This window comes from Jaculus jaculus, chromosome 5 (assembly GCF_020740685.1).
Source record: "Jaculus jaculus isolate mJacJac1 chromosome 5, mJacJac1.mat.Y.cur, whole genome shotgun sequence".
Taxonomy (NCBI): Eukaryota; Metazoa; Chordata; class Mammalia; order Rodentia; family Dipodidae; genus Jaculus; species Jaculus jaculus.
This window is the reverse complement of record NC_059106.1, coordinates 121,575,519-121,600,851: the sequence shown is the minus strand read 5'-3', so window position 1 is coordinate 121,600,851 and position 25,333 is coordinate 121,575,519.

Genomic DNA, 25,333 nt, shown 5'->3' with positions numbered 1-25,333 from the left:
TAAAGAAAATACTTGAGAGAATACGTCATATAGAATAGTCAAACAACCAATCTCGAGTACAAATAAGAAGATCACAATAACCAAAATTAGGCCAGGCTCAACAAAGTACAAAAGACAACAATGCATCAAACTCCATAAAACACACCATCATCACATGACTTAATTCAAACCTCACAGTAATAACCTTAAATATTAATAGACTTAACTTACCCATCAAAAGACACAGGTCATCATCATGGATCAAAAAACTGGACTCTTCTATCTGCTGTCTTCAATAAATCCATCTCACCACCAAAGATAGATGCCTCCTGAGGGTAAAAGGTTGGAAAATGATATTCTAAGCAACTGGGAATAAAAAAGCAGGAAGTGTTACTATATTAATATCTGATAAAATAGACTTCAAGCCAAAAGTAATCAAAAAGGACAAAGAAGACCATTTCTTAGTTATCAAAATATATATGCACCAAACACAGGTGCACCACAGTTTATAAAACAAAATCTACTTGACAATAAAATAGAAATAAACAGCAACACCATCATAGTAAGAGACTTCAATACTCCATTATCACCAATAGACAGATCATCCAAGCAGAAAATCAACAGGAAAATAATAGATCGCAACAACATTATACATAAAGTAGATCTATGTACATTTATAGAACTTTAAACCAACTATCCAGAAGACACATTCTCAGCAGCCCATGGAACCATCTCCAAAATTGACTATATATTAGGCCATAAAGAGTGCCTCCAGGGCTGGAGAGATGGCTTAGTGGTTAAGCGCTTGCCTGTGAAGCCTAAGGACCCGGGTTTGAGGCTCGGTTCCCCAGGTCCCACGTTAGCCAGATGCACAAGGGGGCGCTTGCGTCTGGAGTTCGTTTGCAGTGGCTGGAAGCCCTGGCGCGCCCATTCTCTCTCTCTCCCTCTATCTGTCCTTCTCTCTGTGTCTGTCGCTCTCAAATAAATAAATAAATAAAAAAAATTAAAAAAAAGAGTGCCTCCATAAAGTCAGGAAAACTGAAGTAACTTCCTGCATCATGTCAGATCACAATGCTTTAAAGCTAAAACTTAACAAGAGACACATCGAGAACTCCACCAGCTCCTAGACAGTAAACAACACCCTTTCTAACAAGGAGCAGGTCATAGAAGAAATCAGAAAATAATTTGTGAAAGTCCTAAAATTGAATGAAAATAAAAACACATCAAACCAAAATATGTAGGACGCAGTGAAGGCTGTCTTAGGGGAAAATTCATAGCACTAAATTTCTTCATTACAAAAACAGAGAGATCCCAAATTAATAACCTGACTGTCCACGTAAAGGATCTGGACAAAAAAGAAAAAAAAAAACAACAACAACAACTCAAAGAGCTCCAGATGGAAAGAAATAACAACAGTAGAGCAGAAATCAATGAATGAGAAAGTAAGGAAACAATTTAAAAATCAATAAACCAAAAAGCTTGTCCTTTGTGAAAATAAACAAAACAACACTGATAAACTCCTGGCCAATTTGATCAAGCAAAAGAAAAAAAAAAAAAAAGAGAGAGAGAGAGAGAGGAGTATCAAATTAACAAAATTATAAATGAAATAGAAGAGATCACAGCAGTCATCAATGAAAGTGGAACAATCATCAGGGCATACTTCCAAAACCTGTACTCCACAAAATTAAATAATCTGAACAAAATGGATGAAACCCTAGACACATGCTACTTATTAAAACTAAACTCAGAGCAGATTAATCTGTTAAACCTATCACATCCATGGAGATTAAAATGGTAATCAACCCCCCTCCAAAAAAAAAAAAAAAAGAAAAGTCCAGGACTGGATGTCTTCTCAGCCAAATTCTATCAATCCTTCATTGAAGAATTGAAACTAATATTTCTCTAAATTGTTTTACTTAATTAGAGACCAGAGATTCCTACCGACTCCTTTTATGAAGCTAGCATCACCCTAACACCAAAACCAGGCAGAGATACAACATGGAAAGAAAACAATAAGTGTATATCCCTGATGAACTTAGATGAAAAAATCCTGCATGAAATCCATGCCAACCAAATTTAGTAATACATCAAAAGCATTATCCACCTGATTGAGTAAGCTTCATGCAGGGATGATTCAACATATGAAAATCAGTCAACATAATAAACCACATATATAAACATACCTATAAGAACTACATGATCATCTCTATATCATACTAATAACTGGGGGCTAACTCCACAATGCACGACCCATTTTCAATAATAAGGAGGGTCTAATGGGAGGGGGTAGATCACAGATGAGCCTAAATAATGGTACCAAACTGCCTGTATTTACTGAAAAGAAAACTAATAAATTAAATTTAAAAAAAAAAAAAAAAAGCATTTGATAAAATACACCATATCATGATCAAAACACATGAAAGAATAGGCATGGAAGGTGTATATATCAACACAATAAAGACTATGTATAAAGCGCTTGAAGTCCAAATAATACTTAATGGGACAAATTTGAGGAATTCCCACTGATAATGGGAACAATAGAGGGGTGACCTCTCTCACCACTGTTCTTCAATATAGTACTATAAGTACTAGCAACAAACACCAAGACAGTAGAAAAAAAATAAAAGGGATTCGAATTGGAAAGGAAGAAATCAAGTTAGCCCTATTTTCAGATGACATGATCCTATATGTAAGTGATGTGAAATTCTCCTCAAAACTTCTAAAGGTGAATAATTCTTTAAGTGGCAGGAAAGACCTCCCATGCTCTGGATAGGTAGAATTATATTGTGAAAATGAGAATATTAAAAAAAGCAATATACAGATTTACTGCAATACCAATAAAAATGCCAGCATCATTCTTCACAGACATTGAAAATATGATCTCAAAATTCATATGGAATGGAAGAAAGCCTTGGATATACAAATATATCCTCATCAGGAAAAAAAAAAAAAAAACACCTTTGGTGGTATCACCATACCCAATCTATAGCTATATTACAAAGATATAGTGACAGAAACAGCATGGTACTAGAAGAAAAAAATAAATAAAGATAAACCAGTGTAACAGAATTAAAGACCTAGACCTTAGGTCAAGTAACTACAGCTGCTTGATCTTTGACAAAGTTGCCAATTATGAAGACTAGAGAAGAGACAGCATTGTCAACAAATGGTGTTGGGCAAATTGGATGACCATAAGTAGAAAGATGACATTAGACCCACTCATTTTGTCATACACAAAAATCAAGTCCAAATGGATTAAAGGCCTCATTATAAGACCTCAAACTCTTCAACAACTGGAATTAAAAAAAAATAGGAGGCAGGCTCCATGATATAGGACTGGGAAAACACTTCCTGAACAAAACTCCAGTAGCCCAGTAATTTAAACAGTCACTCAACCAATGAGAACACATGAAGATAAAAAGACTTAACACAAACATACCATAAGCAGAGCCAGTAGATTACCCACTCAAGGAGAGAAAATTTTCACCAGATATACCACTGACAGAAGCCTAGCATCTAGAATCTACCAATAAATAAAATAATAATAATAATAATAAAAATAATAGTAATAATAAAAATCAAACAACCCACTCCAAAAGTGGGACAGAGTACTAAAGTGGGATTTCTCAGAGGAAAAATTAAAAATTGCTAATGCACACTTCAAAGCATGTCCATATTGCTTTCCAAAGTGGTTGTACCACCTTACATTCCAAACAACAATGTATGAGTGCTCCTATTTCTCCACAACCTCAGCAGTATTTATTGTCATTTGATTTTTTTTTTTTTTTTGATGTTTGATATCCCTATTGGGGTAAGGTGGAATCTCATAATTGTTTTAATTTGCATTTCCCTGATGATTAAGGATGATGAACATTTTCTTAAATGTGTGTTTGGCATGTGTATTTCTTTCCCCGTGAACTGCCTGCCCAGCTCTTTGCCCTATTGTGTGAGTGGGTTGTTTGACTTTTTATTGCTTAGGTTTTTGAGTATTTTGTAGATTCTAGAGACTAGGTCCTTGTTACTTGGATATTCAGCGGATATTTTCTCCCATTCTGTGGGTAATCTATTGGCTTTGCTAATACTATGCCTGTCTCTAAAGAAACTCTTCAGGTTCATGTGATTCTATTGGTTGAGTGACTGTTTAAGATCATGTGTTACTGGGGTTTTGTCCAGGAATATTTTTTTCATTCCTATATCATGGAAAGTTCCCCCTATATTTTCTCCTGGTAGTAGCTGAGTTTCTGTTATTGTATTGTGGTCTTTGATCCATTTGGATTTGAGTGCTGTGCATGGTGAGATTTGTGCATCAAGTTTCAATTTCCTGCATATAGTTATCCAGTTTGTCCAGCACCATTTGTTGAAGGTGCTTTCTTTTCTCCAGCCTATATTGTTAGGGCCTTTGTCACATATCAAGTAGCTGTACTTGGTTAACCCAAATCTAGGTCCTCAATTCTATTCCATTGGTCTATAGTCCTGTTTACATGCCAGTACCATGCTGTTTTTATTACTATGACTTTGCAATATAGCTTTGGATCAGGTATGGTGATGCCTCCAGAGGTATTTCTTTTGCTGAGCATATGCTTGGATACCTGAGACCTTCTGCCTTTCCATATGAAATTTGAGATCATTTTTTTCTATCTCTTTGAATAACAAGTTTGGGATTTTAATTGGAGTGGAATTCAATCTGTATATTGCCTTTGATAAGATTGCCATCTTCACAATGTTAATTCTGCTTATCCAGTATCGTGGGAGGTCTTTCCATTTTCTCAAGACCTCCTCAATTTGTTTTCTGAGTGTTTTTATGTTTTCATTGTATAGATCTTTCACTTTCTTAGTTAATGTTATACCAAGATAATTTTGTTGTTGTTGTTGTTGCTATTAAAAATGGGACCATGTTCCTTATTTCTTTCTCTGTATCTTTCTCATCTGCATACAGAAAGGCTACTGATTTTTGTGCATTGATTTTGTATCCTGCTACTTTGCTATAGGAGTTAATCACCTTCAAGAGTTTTGGGATGCAGTGTCTCTGGTCTCTTATGTATACAATCATGTCGTCAGCAAATAGAGCTAACTTAACTGCTTCCTTTCCAAATTGTATCCCTTTCATTTCTTCCTTATGTCTTATTGCTTGAGCTATGACTTCCAGTACTATATTGAAGAGCAGAGGTGAGAGTGGGCAACCCTGTCTTGTTCCTGATCTCAATGGGAATTCCTCCCATCTCTCTCCACTAAGTATCATTTGGCCCTTAGAAGCTTTGTATATTGCCTTTATTATGTTAAGATATGAACCAACCATGCCAATTCTCTGCAATGTTTTGACCATGAAGTGATGTTGCATCTTGTCAAAGGTCTTTTCTGCATCTATTGAAATGTTCATGTGGTTTTTGTGTTTAATCTTGTTTTCTGATGTATTACATTGACAGGTTTCCATATGTTGAACCACCCCTGCATTCCTGGGATGAGTCCCACTTGATCAAGGATGACAATACTTTTGACGTGTTGTTGGATTCAGTTTGCAATGAGCTTGTTCAGGATCTTTGCATCTAAGTTCATCAGGGGTATAGGCTGGTAGTTTTCTTTTCTTGTGGCATCACTGCCTGGTTTTGGAATTAGGGTGATACTAACTTCACAAAAGGAGTTGGGCAGCTTTCCCTGTTCTCCAACTGTGTGGCACAGTTTGAGAAAGATTGGTTTGAGTTCTTCCATGAAGGTTTGTTAAAATTCAGTTGAGAAGCCATCTGGTCCTGGACTCTTCTTTTTGTGGAGGGTTTTTATTTCTTTTTCAGTGTCAGTGAGTGTGGAAGTTTTGTTTAGGAGGTTAATCTGCTCTGAGTTTAGCTTTGAAAGATGATATGTGTCCAGCAATTTATCCATTTCCTCCATTTTATCCAGTTTTTGTGGAATAGAGGTTTTTGAAACAAGTCCTGATGATTCTCCCAATTTCACTTATGTCCATTGTGATCTCACCTTTGTCATTTTGAAAATTGTTAATTTGAAGTGCCTCTTTTTTGCTTGATCAAACTGGCCAATCTTGTTTATTTTTTCAAATAACCAGCTCTTTGTTTTGTCAATTTTCTTAATTGTTTTCTTATTTTCCAATTCATTAATTTCTGCTCTAATCTTAATTATTTATTTCCTTCTGGAGCATTTTGTGTTAGATTATTGCTTTTGCATGCCTTTAGGTACATAGTTAGGTTATTGCTTTTGGATCTCTTTGTCTTTGTTATGAAGGCATTGATTGCTATGGATCTTCCCCTGAGAACCACCTTCATCATGCCCCATATGTTTTGGTACAATGTGTTCTCATTGTCATTCTTTTCTAGAAAATTTCCAATTTCATTTTTTTTATTTCATCCACTATTCATTTATTGTTTAAAAGTGTGCTGTTCAGTTTCCAGGCACAAGCTGACTATAGAGTTACCAACAGACCCAGTTATTCCCTTACTGGGAATGTACCCTAAAAACTTTAAGCCTCAGTCCAGAGAGATTTGATCAACCATATTTATCACAGCTCAATTTGTGATAACTAAGAGCTGGAATCAACCCAGATGTCCATCACTAGAAGAATGAATAACTGAGATGTGGTATATCTATGCAATGACATTCTACACAGCAGTAAGGAAAAATGAAATTTGAAGAAAAATGGTTGAACTTCAAACAGATCATTCTTAGTGAACTTACCCAATCACAGAAAGATAATTGCTGCATAGTCTCACTCATCTACAGAACCTAACATGAATCTACCCAAGATGCCAACATACCCAGCAAGCATCTTGTGGACTAGACAATAGGGTAGGTGGGGAGGGAGAGTAGATCGAGGGAGAGGTGGGGGACACAAATCTAGACCCAATGGCAATTGTACCATAAAATTCTACATCCTAAAAGGCGTACAAAATGGTTGAGCCTTCACCAGGCCCAATTGAGCCACAAGGATAGGGTATGATGGAGATGACCTTAATTTTCTACATCTTCTCTCTCACTCTCTCTCTCCTCTCTAACTCTTTATTAGTTATCTTTCTCTTCCTTCTCTCAGTGGGTACTGACCTGTAACTCCCAATACCAGAAGGTGGCTACCATCCACAGCGAACTTATGATTAGAGAGACCTACAAGGTTTCCTAAAAGAAAGACAGATTTCTGTCAGAGTACTTGATAACCCACTGAGGGTTAGTGGTAAGACCCTACTGCTGAAGACACCATATGCAGTTGACACATAAAATGGAATGACATGGCTGGAAGCTAGAAGAGAGTCAGTCCCCAGACAGTCAGCAAGTCTAGTGCCAGAAGATGCTACATGGGTGACTGGGAAAAAATTACCAATATCTGTCCTAGCAATGCATGGTCTAACCTACTTAGCAGAAAGTAACCTGTAGTGATGCTCACGCAAGTGCAATAGTGGCACACAGCCATGGTGGGAAACCTACTGCTCTTGACTTGGCTAAGTGATCCTCTCAGTGGAACAGCTAGAGCTGGGATCAAGTCAGAACCAAATCCAAACATGAGCCCATCTGCATTATTAAGCTACCACCAATTGTGGGCTACAAGAGAGCCTACAGCTATTAAATTCTCTGTTAAAAAATAATAAGGGTCATCCCATTTGTCTGGTGCTAACTTTACTCTCCATTGGAGAATCTGCTTCTCTTTTTCAGATAGATGCAGATCCTAAGGAGAGAACCACCCCATCATACCTCAAGAGGTCCCCAGTTGAAACTAAGAATAATTGGCGAAATAATCAAAGGTGCTGTTTTATTGGTGAGCCAGGTACCAGTGCAAGGGTGAAGGAGATCAACACAGAGAACAATCAACTCCCACAAAAATCAGATATCCAGAGACACAGAGGCTCCCAATACCTCATCATTGAAGCAGACCCAAAATGAACTCAACATGGCTCAGGGAAATTTGTGGAAGAGAGGCAGAAAGAATGTCAGAGCCATACATTGTGTCAGATACACAGAGGCATTTCTCCTTCCCATAACTGTGGGCTAACTCCACAATGCATGACCCATATACCTCAACAAGGAGAGGCCAGGGAGGGGCTAAATAACAGTACCAACTTGACTGTATTTACTGGGTACAACACTAATTAATAAAAATAGATAAATTTTAAAAAACGTGTCTAACATCCCTAACCATTAGGGCAATGCAAATTAAATCAACTATGAAATTTAACCTTATACCAGTAAGGATGGCAAACATTAAAAAAAATAAATAAATGAAAACAAATGTTTGCAAGGATGTGAAGAAATAGAAACACTCATTCACTTTTGGTGGTACAATCACTATGAATATCAATATGGAGACTCCTGAAAAGGATGGAGATAGAGTTACCAACAGACCCTGTTATTCCCTTACTGGGCCTTTACCTTAAAAGCTCCACACCTCAGTTCAGAGATATTTGCTCAACCATGTGTATAGCTGTTCAGTTAATAATAACTAGGAACTGGAATCAACCCAGGTGCTCATCACTGGATGAATGGATAACCAAGATATGGTATATCTACATGATAGAATTCTACCCAGCAGTAAGAAAATAATGATGCAATGAAATTTGTATAAAAATGGTCAAACATAGAACAGATCATACTAAGTGAACTCACACAATCACAGAAAGACAATTGTTACATGGTCTCACTCATCTGTGGGTCCTAATCTGAATCAGCCTGAGCTGCTGACATACATGAATGACATCTCCAGGCTTAGACAATAAAGAGTATAGGGCTTGGGAAAAAGGGAAGGGGGTGGGAGGAAAGCAACACTGAACCCAAATTGAACTGGTACCATAGAAACCTATATCATGTGAATTAGACTAAAGGGTGGAACCCTCAAGAGGATTTGAGAGGGCACATCTAAATTGAAGGGCCCTGTAGAGGGTGTGATGAAGCCTAACCTTAAGTTTCTCCTGTTTCTCTTTCCTCCCTGTTTTTTTTTTTTTTTTAATCTTTTTCTTTTCCCTTAGCATTGGCCTGTAATACCCTGTACAAGGATGTGGATAACACCAACACTGAGCTGTTCATTGGAGAGACATACAAGATCTCCAAAAAAAAAAACAAGACAGACTTCTGTCAGAGTCCTTGATCACTCACAAGAGGTAAATATTAAGACCCTACTGCTAAAGATACCATTTTCTGTCAGCAGGAACTATGGAGAGACCTGGTTGGAATGGAATCTAGAAGAGAGCCAGTCCCCAGACAATTAGCCCATCTACTACTGGAAGTCACTATTTGTGCTACAGGTGGAATGTGGCCAACATCTGTCTGAGCAACTCAAAGTCTTAGCTACTTAGAAGCCAATAACCTGATGTCATGCTCACACCAGTGTAATATTGGCACACAGCCATGGTGTGTAAACAATTTCTCTTGGATTGGCTAAAAGATCCACTCCGTGGAAACCATATCTGGAACTTGGAAACAAGTCAGAATCATATGCAGATAATGATTTTGCTTTCCATTGTCAAGCTCCCACTAATCTTGGGCTATAAGAGGGTCTACACTGTTTAAATTCTCTCTAAATTAATAATGGTTAAGCCATTTGACCAGTGCTGATATCACATTATGTTGGAGAATGTGCATCTCTTTTTCAGATGGGGTTGGTACTAGAGGAGATAAATGACCCATTGCACTTCACCTTGGCCCCAGCTGAAACTACAGAGGAATTGGAGAAATAAGAAAGAGTGCAGAATCTTATATCAGCACAATGGTGAAGGAGATAAACACTGAGAACACTCAACACCTACCAAAAGAGAGATGTAGAAAGTCTCCTATGTGCCCATCACTGAAGTTGATTTAAAATGCATCCAACATAGCTTAGGGAATTTTATGGAAGAGGTGGAAGAGAGATTGTTAGAGCCACAAGTTGGGACATTTTGCACAGAAATATTCCCTTTCCCTGACTGCTGCCCACACAATGCATGGCCCACAATCCCTGTAGGGTTGACCTGCATCCCTAACAAGGAGGGCCTCTTCAGAAATGGGCCAGGAATGAGGGAAAGTATGGAACCAATATTTGTTGTTTATATACTAAGTATGCCCATACCTAATAAAAATACACTTTTAAAAATCATTTATTTGTGTGTGTGTGTGTGTGTGTGTGTGTGTGTGTATGTGCACGTTCATTCACATGATTGTATAATAATTTAATAATGCAGGGGGAAAACTAAGTATCCTAACTTGTATTTTTTTTTTCTGGTTGATCATATTGTTTACCCATCATATCCATTTTCTTCTCTCTTTCATGTTTTTCAAAGGCCAATATGTGTATATAGAGGACTTTGTAGGTTTAAAAAAATAGCACTTAATGCAATGATTTTCTTGTTGTTTTAATGCAATATTTATTTTCAACCCATTTATTGATTATTTTTATGCATGAACATAATTCATTTTGATGCTAATATCTTCCCATTACTACCTTTTGTTTTCCTTCCCCTATCCCAAGTCCACTGAATCTTTTTTTTTTTCTTTCCACATAGTCTTTCTTCCAGTTTGAAATAAATTATTTTGCCCTCATCCATGATGAAATATTGATGGTTCAAATATGAAGGTCTTAGCCAGGTTATGATAGTCACTGTGAGGTCCTACTTGAAATGTATACTTCATGTTCAGAACACAGCTTTTCAGAGTACACCTCTCCATCCCCTGGCTCTTACAATCTTTTTGCTTCTTCTTCCACAATGCCCCCTGAGCCTTGGAGGTCATGCTAGAGATATGAGATAGTTTATTTTTTCCCCATGAGTACATGGGAGGGACTCATAATGTAGTGAAAGCAGGCCTCAAACTCAGAGCAATCCTCCTGTTTTAGTTTCTTGAGTTCTGTGATTACAGTCATGCTCTAAGAGTCCAGCAAGGCGTTATACAAAAGCAATCTCACTCATCTTCCTAAGTAACTAGCTGCCTTTTGAGCTTATGTCAGGAAGAACAGAAAGTGCTTGTGGACTTTTTGGTACCTGCTGGTCCAGTCAAAGCTATGAACCAGGGTAAAAACATTTAAGAGCTAGGGATAGATGACCCAAGAGCCAAAGTCTGTGTCCTCAATATCAATTTGACATTTTTACTTCCATGTGAAAGAAAAAGTTTTGCTCACAGTGACCTGTACTTCCACTTTACTTGTAAAGTTCTTTCACCAAGGAATTTTGTAGCAAGTGTTCTGTAATAGAATCTGAAGTTATTAATTTCCAATTATACTGTGGTCTTCATTTCACTTTAGCATGGGAGTTGAGAAAGATGGTGCTGAGAATCCTTCCCTGTTTAATTTAAAAAGTGGATAAATTTAATTTGCTTAAATCACATTTCTCCTAGGGAAAGGGCAGAGACAATCTCATCAACGGCAGAGATCAGTTTTTGCAACTGGAATTTGTTCTGTCTAGAAAGGCATTTTCAAAACAGAAATGAGTACAAGGAGGTAGAACAATAGCAGCTACCAATAGGGCTTTATTTTTTTTTCTAAGTTTATTTACCAATTGTGTCTTGTATAAATCATTAGAAACCATTATTTTACTGTACTAAATTAATTCCTTTCCTTCAAAGGAGTAAATTTTATTATACAGTAAATTTTGTACTAACCTCTTTGTAAGTTATGTCTAATGATATTAGTCAAAAATCACAACATGGAATTTCATGATAAAAGTAATTCCATAGTTGACCTTGTCTCATTATCTCAATTGCAGCCACCAAAAGAAATAGCCAGTGAAGAATATTGAGCTGTCTTCCACAAAAACTGTACCTCATACAGGACTATATTATATCCATTGTTGTAACCCTGTAGCCTAACTTGACACTTGTCATCCATCCAGAGCTAATTTTTAAGTATAAGCAATGCATTACTGAGAGTCAGACTGCCTTCACATATAGTATATAACTCAGAGTAATGTCATAGCAATCATGTGACTGCTATTACAAAAACAATTGCTAGCATATGAATAACAAGGAGGGTAGTATGTTTAATATGACACAGTGTTCTTTCCATGTTGCCTTTCAAAATAAATTTTAGAACAAATGAAAAATGTTATCAAGAGACAAAAGCATGACATAGTTAAATAATACTTGTTTTATGGCTGGAGGATTTTAATTCATGTTTTATTTTTTTCAAATTAATAGTATTATTTATTATTATTCTTCAAATTAATAGTATTAATAGGATACTGAGGTTTCTGTTGGAGAAAGGTATGTAGGAGGGCCAGGCGGTCATGTGGAAAGATACAAAGTTACAGTGTCTGGTAAATACTGAAATCCCAAAGAGCAGTCAATATCATGGTAGCATGTATACAGCTCTTGGAGGACAAAATGATCATTTATTGACCAATAATGAAATGAAAACTAAAATAATTTCTTTTAACATTCATTGATGACCTAGTGCTGACATTATTTTTACATCTTGGATAAGTAACATAGATTTATCTGAGCCCTTCTGAGCGAGAGGGAGGCGAAAAAGAGAGAGAGAATGTGTGTGGTCTTGTGGAAGACATGGAATTCTGCCTTTAGGTCTGCTGAAAATACTTTCTTCTCTTTCTGGTCCTTCTCTACTTTCCAAGAATCCTCTTCTTTTCTTCTTAAACTCATCATCATTTTTCTTATGCTAGGGCTGTGATTTGAAATATTTTAAGCATGTATTTCATAAAAATTTAATCTATAGCTTAGGGATGTAGCTCAATTGGTGATGTTTATCTTTGACAATGCCCTGGTCTTAATATATAGAAATGAAAAAAATAAAAATGTTTGGTAGCACATACCTGTAATCCCAGGACCTGGGAAGTAGAGACAGGGGGATCAAAAATTAAAGGTTATCCTCAGCTACATAGTAAGTTCCAGGTTAACCTGGGCTAGGAGAGCTTGTTTCCAAAAAACACAACTATGGGTTGGAGACATAGCTTAGCAGTTATGGCACTTGCCTGCATGCAAAGCCAAAGAACCAAGGTTCTACTACCTAGGATCCACTTAAGCCAGATGCACAAGGTGGTACATGCTTCTGGAATTTGTTTGCAGTGCCGGAAGATCCTGGCATGTCCATTCTCTCTCCCTCTCTCTCTCTCTCTCTCTCTCTCTCTCTCTCTCTCTCTCTCTCTCTCTCTCTCTAACAAATAAATATAAAAAAAATCTAAGACCAAAATAAATATCAGAAAGCCAGAATAAGAGTGAAGCAAGCAAAAACTTTATCAGAGGTGATGCTGTGCAATAAGGTGGTACCAATGGATTCTTTAACTAATATAATCAGCATTTATGCAAAATCTTAAAACATATAAAACAATCCACAAAGAGCTAATGCCAAACTTAAGTTTGCAATGAGATCCAAGCCTGCTTACCTGGCTCACCACATCTTCATTGGGACTACAACAATGCTTCAATTATGAACAGCTGTGTACCTTGGGGCCAGAGTTTTTGCATGTTTCATTATTTACTGTTTTAAAAGACAGGAACTCTTAGCCCAGACTTATCTAGATCTCACCATGAATCCCAGGAAGGTCTCAACATCACAGTGATCCTCCTGTCTTACCATCCAAAATGGTGGATTACTGGTGTGAGCCAGAAACCCTGGCTTTTGCTTTTAATATCATGCTATATGTTGTTTATATCAATTTCTGAGTTTGGCACCACCTCGATGTTATGTCTCACTTCCTTCTACCTAGTCTTACCTGCCTAAGGTTAAAAGAGTAACCAAAGAGAAAACAGCTGAAAGAGTAGCTGTTGATTTGCACGTGAGATTTCAGGTCCAAAGTTTCCTCAGTGAAAATGGGTTGGCTCCTTCTTCCCCCTATCCAACTGCTTGAATAACTCACACCCATACTTCAATTATAAATGGCAGGAAATTCACACTGGCGAACTTCTATCACAAAGTGTTTAGATCCTTTCTTAGGGGAAGAATACATATCAGAGTAGTTGAGTTCTAGTGTCAACACTACTAATAAAATGGAGGTAGAATTTTAGTAACAGCTAAACAGTCTCTTTCCAGATACATCACGAATCTGAGAATGCTATTATTTTGTCCCCTTGGCACTACTGTCTTTTGTCTCCTATTTTATTGTGTCATAAGTCATATATAACTGTTCACATACAAATAACACAAGCACAAAAATAGTGTGTCAGACTGAAAATACAATCTGTGGAGTCTCATTTTTCAGGCTGGAATCTTCCTAATTTAATATTAAGGGAATATCAGAATGACAACATACCCACATACATTTTCTCCTCAAAAATTCTTTTTGGGAAGAGGGGAACAGCGACTTCAAGTGTGGAGCATATTTTAGCAAGCCATGTTCCTTTCCAGGGAATGGCTATAAATTTTATACCTGATACTGGTCAAGAGATGTCCTCACATTCCTTTATGTAATATATATCCCTATGAATGCACTAGGAGATATTTTTTAGATACATGCCAAAGTATAGACATGAGGAGGCCTTGTCTTCTCTCTCAGGCCTTCTCTCTACACACATATACTGTCAGAGACAGCTATAAAGACCACAACTTTAGTTAAAAGACTCCCAAGGTATTTTCTTTGAATATAATTTTTCTCAACCAAACGTTACTTAGCATTTGTTCTAAAACCTCTAAAATTTCAATCCTGGGAACCTTGGCAATATAATACCCATAATTAGAACATGTTTCCTCCATTCATCTTTCTAAGAGTCTTGTCAAAAGAAAATGGTACCCAACATTCTTAAGTAGAACTATAAAAACTTTAGGGACTTTCATTTTCAATGTACCACAGACCAGAAATTACTTCAGTTTCATGGGCAATTTGGGAAGCTTTTATTCTTGGAATTAAATCAGACTGCTATATCACTAACCTAGTGCACAAAATGAGCACATATCCAATAATAAATTTAACATATATGTATCAATATAACAAATATACTAAAGTTAACTTTTTAAATAAATTAGAAGGATATGATCTACACAAGCAGTATATACTTGCATAAGTCAATTAATTTAGACTCTTAGTTTCCCAGGGTTCTAAGAGGTTTAGACATTGGTTATATTTCCCACAGAGGATCATGATAAGTTTAGATAATTTACAGGATTCAGCCAACTATAATTGAACTACTTAATTGTATAATTCTATCTTCAAAGAGGACAATGGGATGGTACAAGGACTATCTATGTCATACTGTCTAAGTTGATAGGGTCATGAATGAAACATTTTCCTGTCTTAGAAAAAAATGTTTGGAGGAGAGCTTATGACTATTGATACTGAAGTATCACAAGAAGTGATTTCTCAGAAATTGCTGCAGTGGTTTATGTTAATATTCAGATTTTAATGAAAGATGGATATTATTTGGGAATGGAAATAGACTGCCTGCATGATCATGAAAAGATTGCAACAAGTATGAGCATCTGCAAGGATTGATCTCCTTGAGTATGCAAAAGACGTCCCTTGCCTCACCACCGAGCTTGCTTCTTTCTATATATTTTTAACTCATAGTAAATTCAATCAACTTTCCTCAGTGGTCCATATAACCTCCTATTTTGTTGTCTGTATATTTTGTAAACTTGTTCTGAGCCTGTCTATGTGAAAGGCTGATAAATAAGTAGTGAAAATATTTTATTTGCTATGTTCTTACTTTCATGAACTAAAAATGTAGTGATGATAAATGACAGGTAAATGGTCAAGGGCAAGTGAAATTAGGCTGCAGCCTCTTTCTCTTTGTATCAGTTCATGCTTGCTGACATTATAGCATCATAGTTAGCAACTCATTGGAAGAACAAGACTGCAAACTCTCAGAGAATTCCATATTTCTCTGAACAGGGCCTTGTTTAGTCAATGTGAACCTAGGTATAAAACTGCCCAGGTTAATCCCAATTTGGTCTTCTGCCTTTATCCCTGGAGGTATAAATTATCAATTATATTCCATGGCAAACCTAAAATATTGATTCACTTTTTCATTAAATTTACAGAAATTTGTAGAATACATACCTGGTGCTGAACACTGCCCTTAAGGTAAGTCCTAGGAAACATACTGAATGCAGACTCAGAGTTTCCATCTGCCCCTTGCTGTCCCAGTGATCTTGACAAGGTCACTGACTTTCTATATCCTATGACTCTTGCCTTGATTATCAATAGTACTCTCCTCACTCTCATAAATGTTACAAATCATAAATTATGCTATAATCCTAAGGGAATTGTGTAATGATGAGTGTTTAGCACATGTGTGCTAAATTAATAAAGAACTGGAGATCTATCATGAGAATACCTCAATATTAACTCCAACCTTTGGGAAAAAAGGACTGGAGTAGAGGAAAAATCAACAACGAATTTCTCAACAGCAGCATAATGAAGTATCCCCTTAGATGGGTTCCATCTTGAAGGTTTAGTTTCCAATGTAAACAAGGGTGCAGAGATGTTTGGGGGAAGTGATTAAATTATCAAATGATTATGACTGGTGGGTTGAAAATTTGAATAGCTCATTGGGGGACAGTGCAATTGTATAAGATAGTGTCTCCCTGGCAGAAGGCTGTTACAGGGGAATGTCCTAATGAATTGAAACAATACTCCTTGCTCTACCCCATTTCTAATCCTTCTTTGGCTTTCCAGGGACCATGAGATGAGTATCTTTTTCAACTTCCTGCTCCTGATTCCATGACGCTCTGCTTTGCCACAAGACTCACAGTACTGAAGCCAGCTGACCATGTAGGGTAACCTCAGAGACTGAACTAAAACTTTCACTTGTATGTAATTTTTTTTCATGTATTTGCTACATCAGTGAAAAAAAGTACTTCATATACTCAGCACCCAGTGATCTCTGTAAGCAACTTTCCTCCAGTGATTAATTGCTTAGCAGGTCTCTGCAGGCAGAGGTTTTATTTCTGTCACAGATAATCCCAGATATGAATGCACACACACACACACACCACACACACACACACGCACACACACGCACTGATTTGAAAGCTATAAGAATCCTTTCTGAAATTTTTATTCTAATGTCAAAAACCTAGATTATTTTATTATTTATGTGTGACAAACTTTTATTAAAATTTTTGATTTTCATATTTGTGATTGACTTACAAATAATGTCTTTCTTTCTTATCCATCAGAATGTATGTTAAAAGTAAAGGTAATTGTACACAGTGAAATTATATTTTGGCAAGTAAATTGCTGACACATAATCTGAGTTTTGTATAAACAGAACTTTCTGTTTTTTTGTTTTGTTTTGTTTTGATTAGTAACTAAAGTTCTGTCCCAACATGTTCATCTGGTTCCCTCTTGGAATGTAATGAGAGCTCCCATAATACAGTGTCATTTATTTTGATCTGAGAAAGAATAAATAGACTAAAATAAATGATATTCGAATGGAATTATTACAAAATTCAGGCTCACTTAATTCTGAGTCTTTATTCAAGTTAATGTGCTTTAAAAAATTAGCTTTATTTTGTAAGGTCCTCTGGATTCACAAGTTGCTTGGCTGCTTTGAGTGAAGTCATTCTCCTGTACATAGATGATTTATATTCTGCCTGCTTCCAAACTAGACTAGAGGCAGCTTGCCACAAAAAGCAAGTGTAAATGTAGTCTGAGAAATGAACAGAGACAAAGATATCATTGTAGATATAAAAATGCCCATAGGAAACTTAAAATGAAACTGAAAAAAAATAAAATTTATGAACAAAGAAGATGACAGCTGTCAGCAACCAATTGGAAATTTATTCAAGACTCCCTAACAGCCAAGATAAAGGGGGAGCAGAATTGATTACATAGCGACTAAGTCTCCCAGGTGTATTCCTGGGGGTATTAATCATGCTCACTTCTAGCAGGTTGCCTATCACAGACAAAGTCGAGGAATGTAGGGTGTCAATCTTGGCTTCAGTGTTCTCTTCAGAGGATGTGACAGTGACAAGTCCATGTATTGTCTCTCAGTAAACCTTAAAGAGAAATGGGAACTTAAATTCTCTAAGTGATAATAATTCAACAAGAAACAATGATCTCTTCTGTCTTTAACAGTGAGTATTCTGGAAAAAAAATAATCACCTGGTTTCTCAAAATATCATTTTATTCATTTCAAATATGTTAGATTATAGCAATTCTGTGGATAGATCTATCACTTTCGAGAACTCTATGGCCCTAAAAATGGCATACAGCTTTTAGTCCCCATAATTTTTATTCTCGTGTTCATTAAACTGTAGGATGAAGGTCAGAATAAAAACTCCACAAAATCATCATAGGCACAGCTATCACTGGGCATTGGAATCAACTTTTCTCAAGAACTTCTAAGTCAAGGCAAGTCCCCAGCACACCTGAAATAGCTTTTATTCTACCAAATCCTAGAGGAATATATCCCAGTGAGCCTTAGCTGCCTTGGACAGACAGGCTTCTGGAGGGCAGCCCTGAGGCCCTGGTCAGCGACTGTGAAGTGTAAAGATGAAGGAGAGTAAGGGATTATCAGAACAGACATGTTGCCAGCCTGCTCCATTTGATGGCTCTCTCCAAGTGTCTTTTTCTCTCATGTGGATTCAACACTGCAATAAGCTGATACACATTAGTTTTTTTTTGTTGTTGTTGTTGTTGTTGTTTTAAGAATCAGTCAGCCATTTCCTATTTTGAGCTTCTGTATCCTGACATTCTAGGCAGAAGCAGATTCTTTGAAAAATGCAGTCTTCTTTCACAATGTATGTATCCTTGGAAAGCTTCATCAGTTTATACTATCACAACATATTTAATAAGGACATTTGTAAGTGCTATAAGGGACTACATGTGGCTTTTTTTTTTTAATTTTTATTTGTCTATTTGAGAGAGACAGACACAGAGAGAAAGACAGATAGAAGGAGAGAGAGAGAATGGGCGCGCCAGGGCTTCCAGCCTCTGCAAACGAACTCCAGACGCGTGCGCCCCCTTGTGCATCTGGCTAACGTGGGACCTGGAGAACCAAGCCTCGAACTGGGGTCCTTAGGCTTCACAGGCAAGCACTTAACCACTAAGCCATCTCTCTAGCCCTACATGTGGCTTTTTGACATTATTATCTCATTGGTTGTTCTCAAAAGCATTGTCAAATCACACTACTTACTGTGTCTCCATTTTACATACTTAGTATTTTTTTTTTTCTTTTTTGGTTTTTCAAGGTAGGGTTTCACTGTATCTCAGGCTGACCTGGAATTTACTATGTAGTCTCAGGGTGGCCTCAAATTCATGTTGATCCTCCTACCTCTGCCTCCTAAATGCTGAGATTAAAGGTGTGCACCACCACAGCCCATACTTAGTCTTTTATCATATGTGTATGTGTGTGAGCACATGTGTGTTTGTATGGGACTTTCACATATGTGTGAGTGCACATACACATGTATGTATTTTTAAGTGAGAATGCCCCAGATTCAGATGCCTTTATCTTTCTCACTCCCTCAGATTTATTTCAATACAGGGTCTCTCATTAAGCACAGAGCTCACTGATGTAGCTAGGCAAGACAGCCAGCAAGAACTGGAATTTGCCTGTCTCTGGCTCCCTGGTCCTGGGATTCCAGTTACATGCCACCATTCCTGGCTTGCAGCAAGTGATTTATGAGTGAACCCTTTCCTCATCTCCTGTAAACTGACAGCCAAGGCAGAATTCTAACGTTACGCTAGGAAATTACCTCAGTGGATGAAAACCATGTTGTTCAGGCCTGAGGACCTGGATTCAGAATAAAACCAAAATAAAAGATGGATGCTCTAGTGCTACCATCTTTTAATCCCAATGTGTCTCTGGCAAAAGAAAGGGGTGTCACTCAGAAGCTCACAGGTCTATAGGCTGGCAAATGCAGCATTGAATAACATGAACAACAGGTAATGTCGCCTGAAAATGTTGTGGAAACCAGAAACATCATCCAAGAGTTGTTCTTGACTTTCATATGTGGACCATGTTCCCACACTCATACACAGGTACATGCACACACACATGCACATGCCATATGCGCACATAAACACACATCCAATTTTTCAAGTTAACAGTTTACTTATTAAGAAAGACTTTCCCTTATATCTTATCTAATGTAGCAACCTTATGTTACTCCATATCCCATAGATCCTTTTAACCAACTCCTAGAATTTATCACACTTGGTATTTGTTCATTTTTCTGTGTTTTCTCCAAAATGGTACATACTTGAGAGGAAATAATTTTATCTGGCATGTGTCCCTGTATCTTTGGGCATTATACTCTAACAATACACAAAACAAGTTGTTGAATAAATAAGTGAATGGATATATGCATAAATAAATTTCTTCTAAGTACAGGCACTTAAAACACTCCTTCCCAGGATCCATTCGATTTTAGTTTATTTTTCTGCTTCAAAAGGCAAACATTAAGCAAATTATGAATGTCTCTTCTGTGCTAGAAAGAGTTTATTTCAAATTGAGAGCAAAAGCATAACATCATTTTCTATAGGTCACCAAAGACACTCTTAATATATTCTCAAACTGAAGGACGACTTTGGAATTTATGTGGCCACTTCATGATATTTAGCTCTTTGATGCTTGAAGTCTTTTAGCTCTATTTGATTCAAAGCATGACTGAAGGCTTAAGAGAAAATGAATTGTGCCAATAAATATTTACTTTCATCTCTTCTGTACGCCTACAGAATTGCTTCCACAAAACTGTTTCTAAGATGGAAATTAGTTGATCATTTGAAATATTTGTAAACAGGTAAGCAAGAAAACATTTCTAAGGTACAATAGTCATTTATCTGCTTTAAAGTACCACGTATGAATTGCTTAAAATGTAGGAATCAAATCTTTATGAGTTCAGATGCTTAAGTTAAAAAAATAAATTAATCTAATGAAGATGGTACAGTACATCTCCCTTCCACTTTTTGAGGAAAGAAAGTGTTTGGGTCATTGTTGCCTTAGAGCTTTAAGCACTTTTTATTCATGGCTTCTATATCACTGAATATATACATGCATGCAGGTGCATGCACACACACACAATTTTCCTCTCAGTAAATTTTACTATGGTTCATGACATAATTCACTCACATCCTTCCTAAGGAAGTCTTCTCCTTTCTCCTTTCCACAGTGTACAAATTCCTCTTCCTACCATCCCTCCCCTTTATAAAACATATTTCTATCACATTTACTGCATACTACTATTTTTATCTAGCTAGCTAACTTGCTGTCTTATTTACACTTAGGGATGAAAACTTGGCTGAATTGTCAGGGGTGGTTATCTCCTTGGGTCTTGCTACCTTCTAAAAAAGAAAAACAGATTTTGGTATGCCTCACTCTCTGGTGCAGGAAAACAGTCATCATTTAGAGGTTTTTTTGTTTTTTTTTTTTTTTTTTTTTTTTGAGGTAGGGTCTCACTCTAGCCCAGGCTGACCTGGAATTCACTCTGTATTCTCAGGGTGTCCTCGAACTCACGGCGATCCTCCTACCTGCCTCCCAAGTTAGCACTTGGATTAAAGGCATGAGCCACCACACCCAGTTATCATTTAGAGTTTTAAGGATGATGTACTATAGAGTTTATTTGGTCCAGTTTGTTTGTTATTCTGTGATTCTCTTGTATCTGGCTGTGTTTCTCTTTTGAAAGGGTGAAAAAGCTTTCTTAAATAATTTTGTTGAATATGTTCTCCATGCCTCTGGCCTGAATGTGTTTCCCTTTTTGTATACTAGTGATCCAGATATTTGGTTGTTTTAGGGTACCCACAATTTTCTCATATTCTGTTCACATGAGCTTTTAAACTCATCAAACTTTTGGGACACCTGAACAATTTTTTCTGTCTTGTCTTTCAGATCTGAGTTCTGTCCTCCACATGATTTAATCTGTTGGTGAGTGCTTTTAGAGAGGGTTTATAAAAGCTCTATTTTTTTTCTTTTTACTGCATTTTTCTGTGTTGTATCTGTCCCTTTGTCAAGTTCCAATTTGAGGTTGTGGTTTGATTTTCTAGATACTTCTTGGAATTCTTTCTTGTATTTGATAATGTCTTCAATGAGGTTAATAAGCTGGTCATTGAGATGCTCCATTTGTTTAACCACCTTCAATTCATATATCTCTGTTTTGAAGTCTCACTGGTTTTCTTCAACTAAATTAAGCCTAGTGGCAAGAGCTGTGTGCTATCAGGTATGGCTCTGGTGTATTTAATTTATGTGATTGCTGATTGTTTTATGCCTTGCTTCCAGCTTAGTGATTTGATTAGTCAGAGTCACATAGCTTATTGTGCTTTCATTTTCAATTCTGTTCCTTTTGTCTCCTCCATGTTTTCAATGGAGACTTCCACTGTGGGACTAGGCAATCTTGGTAGAGATCTCATAGTTTGTTTTACATTTTGTGGCTATTGTTTTTTGCATTAGGGTCTACCCATCTCTAGGTAAAAGTCTTGTTTTATTAAGGAGGAAATAAGAATTTGCCCTTGCAGGATTTTCAGTGAGTGTTCTGTTTGGGGATTGAACCGACTGAAGAGAAATGACATCATATTCACAGATGTGCAGGTTGTGGAGGTGGCAAGTAAAATCAGCCCCAACAGTATGTGAGTATGGGGACTGACACCCAGTCATAGAAGTTTGGATATTCCAGTCTAATGTGTTGTCTCCAAGCTTGAAGAAGTTGTTGGAACCTCCTGTAAGGGGTCCCAAACACGCCTGTAGCTGGCACTTCCTAGTCTATGCCCAGCCAGGCCCCAAACACGTTGGCAATCCTCCCCTTGTCTGAGTTCCCAGGCCCCAATCAAGCCAGTACCTCACCCTATCCCAGTGCCAAAAAACATTCCTGCACCTTACCTACTACCCCAAGCACAGGCCCCAACACCCTGCACCTCACCAAGTCTGAGCTCTGGCACCTCACCTGGTCCCTGGGCACATACCCTAAACATGAATCCCTAAAAGGATTTAGGATGAGGTTTGTTGTCCATTGTACCTGTAAGTCTCAAGAGTCTCCTGTAGAAACAAGCTCATGAGTTCACTCTTAAATAATTTCCTTGTTTGGCCCACATTCCTCATACTATCCTCCAACCTGTGTGTTGAAATCAACTCTCCAAATCAATTTGTATTCAAACTTTTGCTTCAAATTAAGATAAACATCACAGAACACACACACACACACACACACACTTATAGATTCACTTTATGAGAGGACAAACTATTTTCTATTTCTCCTTTTCTATAGTTATTTGGAGATTTTATTTAATAATCCAAATTTACATAAAATACCTTACTATAGAAATGTTATTTTATCTCTAATTGCTTTCCTCTTTGCACATTTCAACTACATTTTTTGTATGCTTTTATTCAATCTTATCCTTTACATAACTGACTTATTTTCTGAAAGCTAGTTCTATTCATTGTTACTTCTAATGTGGTATTAACGATTACAACATCATTCATTTGGACTTTTCTCTTAGTGCTAATATTACTATTTTGTCAGATGTTTTAACTTTGGATCTCCTATCGAACATTTTCAATTGAACTCATACAGTGTTCTTTGAGAAGCTGAGAATAAGTAGTTTATTAAGAAGTCTTTGGGCTGGAGAAATAGTTCATAGGTCATTGCATTTGACTGCAAAGCCTAATGGTCCAGGTTTGATTTCCCAGTACCCATGCCAAACCAGATGCACAAGGTGGCACATACATTTACAGTTCATTTGCAGTGGCTAAATGTGGTGGCATGCCCATTCATGCCTATAATCTTTCTCCCTCTCTTTCTCTGTATCTCTCTTTCTCTCTGTCTCTTTCTCTCCCTCTCTCTTTCTCTCTCTCAAATAAATAATTAAGAATTTTAAAAATAAGAAGTCTTCTTGGGTACAGCATGTGTGACAGGCAGAGTAACAAGTCAGGATTGAGCTGAGGATAAGTCAAGTTCTAGTATAGTTTGAAATGAGTCAGTCAGCTGAAATTCAATGTCTTCTATAAGATCCAGTTGGCCAGCTCTTAATGCTGCCACCTGGGTCAGTAAATGAATATTGTCTAATCAGTAGAGCTTGAATTTGTGCTGATTTTTTTTTTTTTTAGTTTTACAAATTTTTGTGCCATTTTGGTCAATCTATTTCTCTCATTATACACAAGATCAAAGATGAGATTTGTTTGCTTTTCATTATAACATCAAACCTAGCAATTTCAGTACTCTGTATGTGCTCAATAAATTTCTGTTAAATGTACTATTTGAGTAAATTAAATGGAAAAATAAAAAAGAAAACAGTAACAAAGTCATTCTAATTACCAAAGGTTCATTAGATGTCCAGATTCGTATGTGACCACGGATGCTTATCCCAAAAGTCTTTAAATGCAAATGTTTCCAAATATTAGCACACACATGAAGAAGGCCTGCACTGTTCCATGTCTACACAGGAAAGAGGACAGAATATAGTCCCCTGTCTTGAGAGGTTTTCTACCTGAGGGGAAAAAAAAGTATGATTCAGAGCAACCAAGCACCCCAGGAAGCACCTGTCACTGTACCAAAAAGTTCCTGTAGATCCACCACTCTGAGGAATATTAAGTGAGTGGATGGGAAAATGTTCCCATTAGTAGTTTTGGGTTTGTAATGGAGTATTTGAACACTTTATCATTAAGTCTACTTATTGCTAAAGCACATTTTTGCTTTTTTAATTTGTTCCATCTTGTGGAAGGACATTGTGAAATCACCTGAAGGAAATTAACCTTTTAAATTTTGTGCTGTCATAAAAAGAACATCTAATTTATACTAGCTTTTAAGAAATACTTTATTGATGAAATCTGCACAGACAAATTTCCTTCTTCTAAATTTGCATGTTTTTAAAGCAATCACAGATTTTACACATTGCCAAATAAATCTATGTTCCAGCTTACAAAAGTTCAACTATCTTTAATGGAAAATATTTGAAATATATTTATGTTCCAGTAACCTGGAAAATATCTCACATTGTCTATAAAAGACAGGGGATGTCAAAGATTTTGAAATATTTTCCAGGAAGAAATTAACAGTCTGAAAATGTCTTCATTTTGTTCTTGAAAAATATCTTGATTTTCCTCTTTGGGAAAACAACTGAGTGCTCACTTCATGTGTTCTGGCAAACAGGTCTTTGTCCCTGGAGCTCATTTTCTTCCCAAACACTTTATGTCCCTTTTGACGTCTTTCCTCTGCTCCCACGGAAAATGTTCTATTGCCATTGGTGGCAAATTTCACCCCCCATTTAAAAGACCACTTCTCATTGGAATGGTAGTCCCACAAATTAACAAATAAATATCTCCTTCCTCTGATTAACAGCATTCTTTTATCATAAAGATATATTTGACAAATAAAATAAGAAGTTCACTATCATGTCATTAATCATGTATTAGAAAATAACCAGTGTGTGAAATAATTTCTGAAAAGTAAAATGAGACATTCTGACATCATATACTAAAAAAACCTCTTAGTAGCATTTTTAATTTCTAACATTAAAGACCATGAGTCTTCTTGTGATGTCGGATTGACTTACTGAAGTATTTAACCCAATTGGCC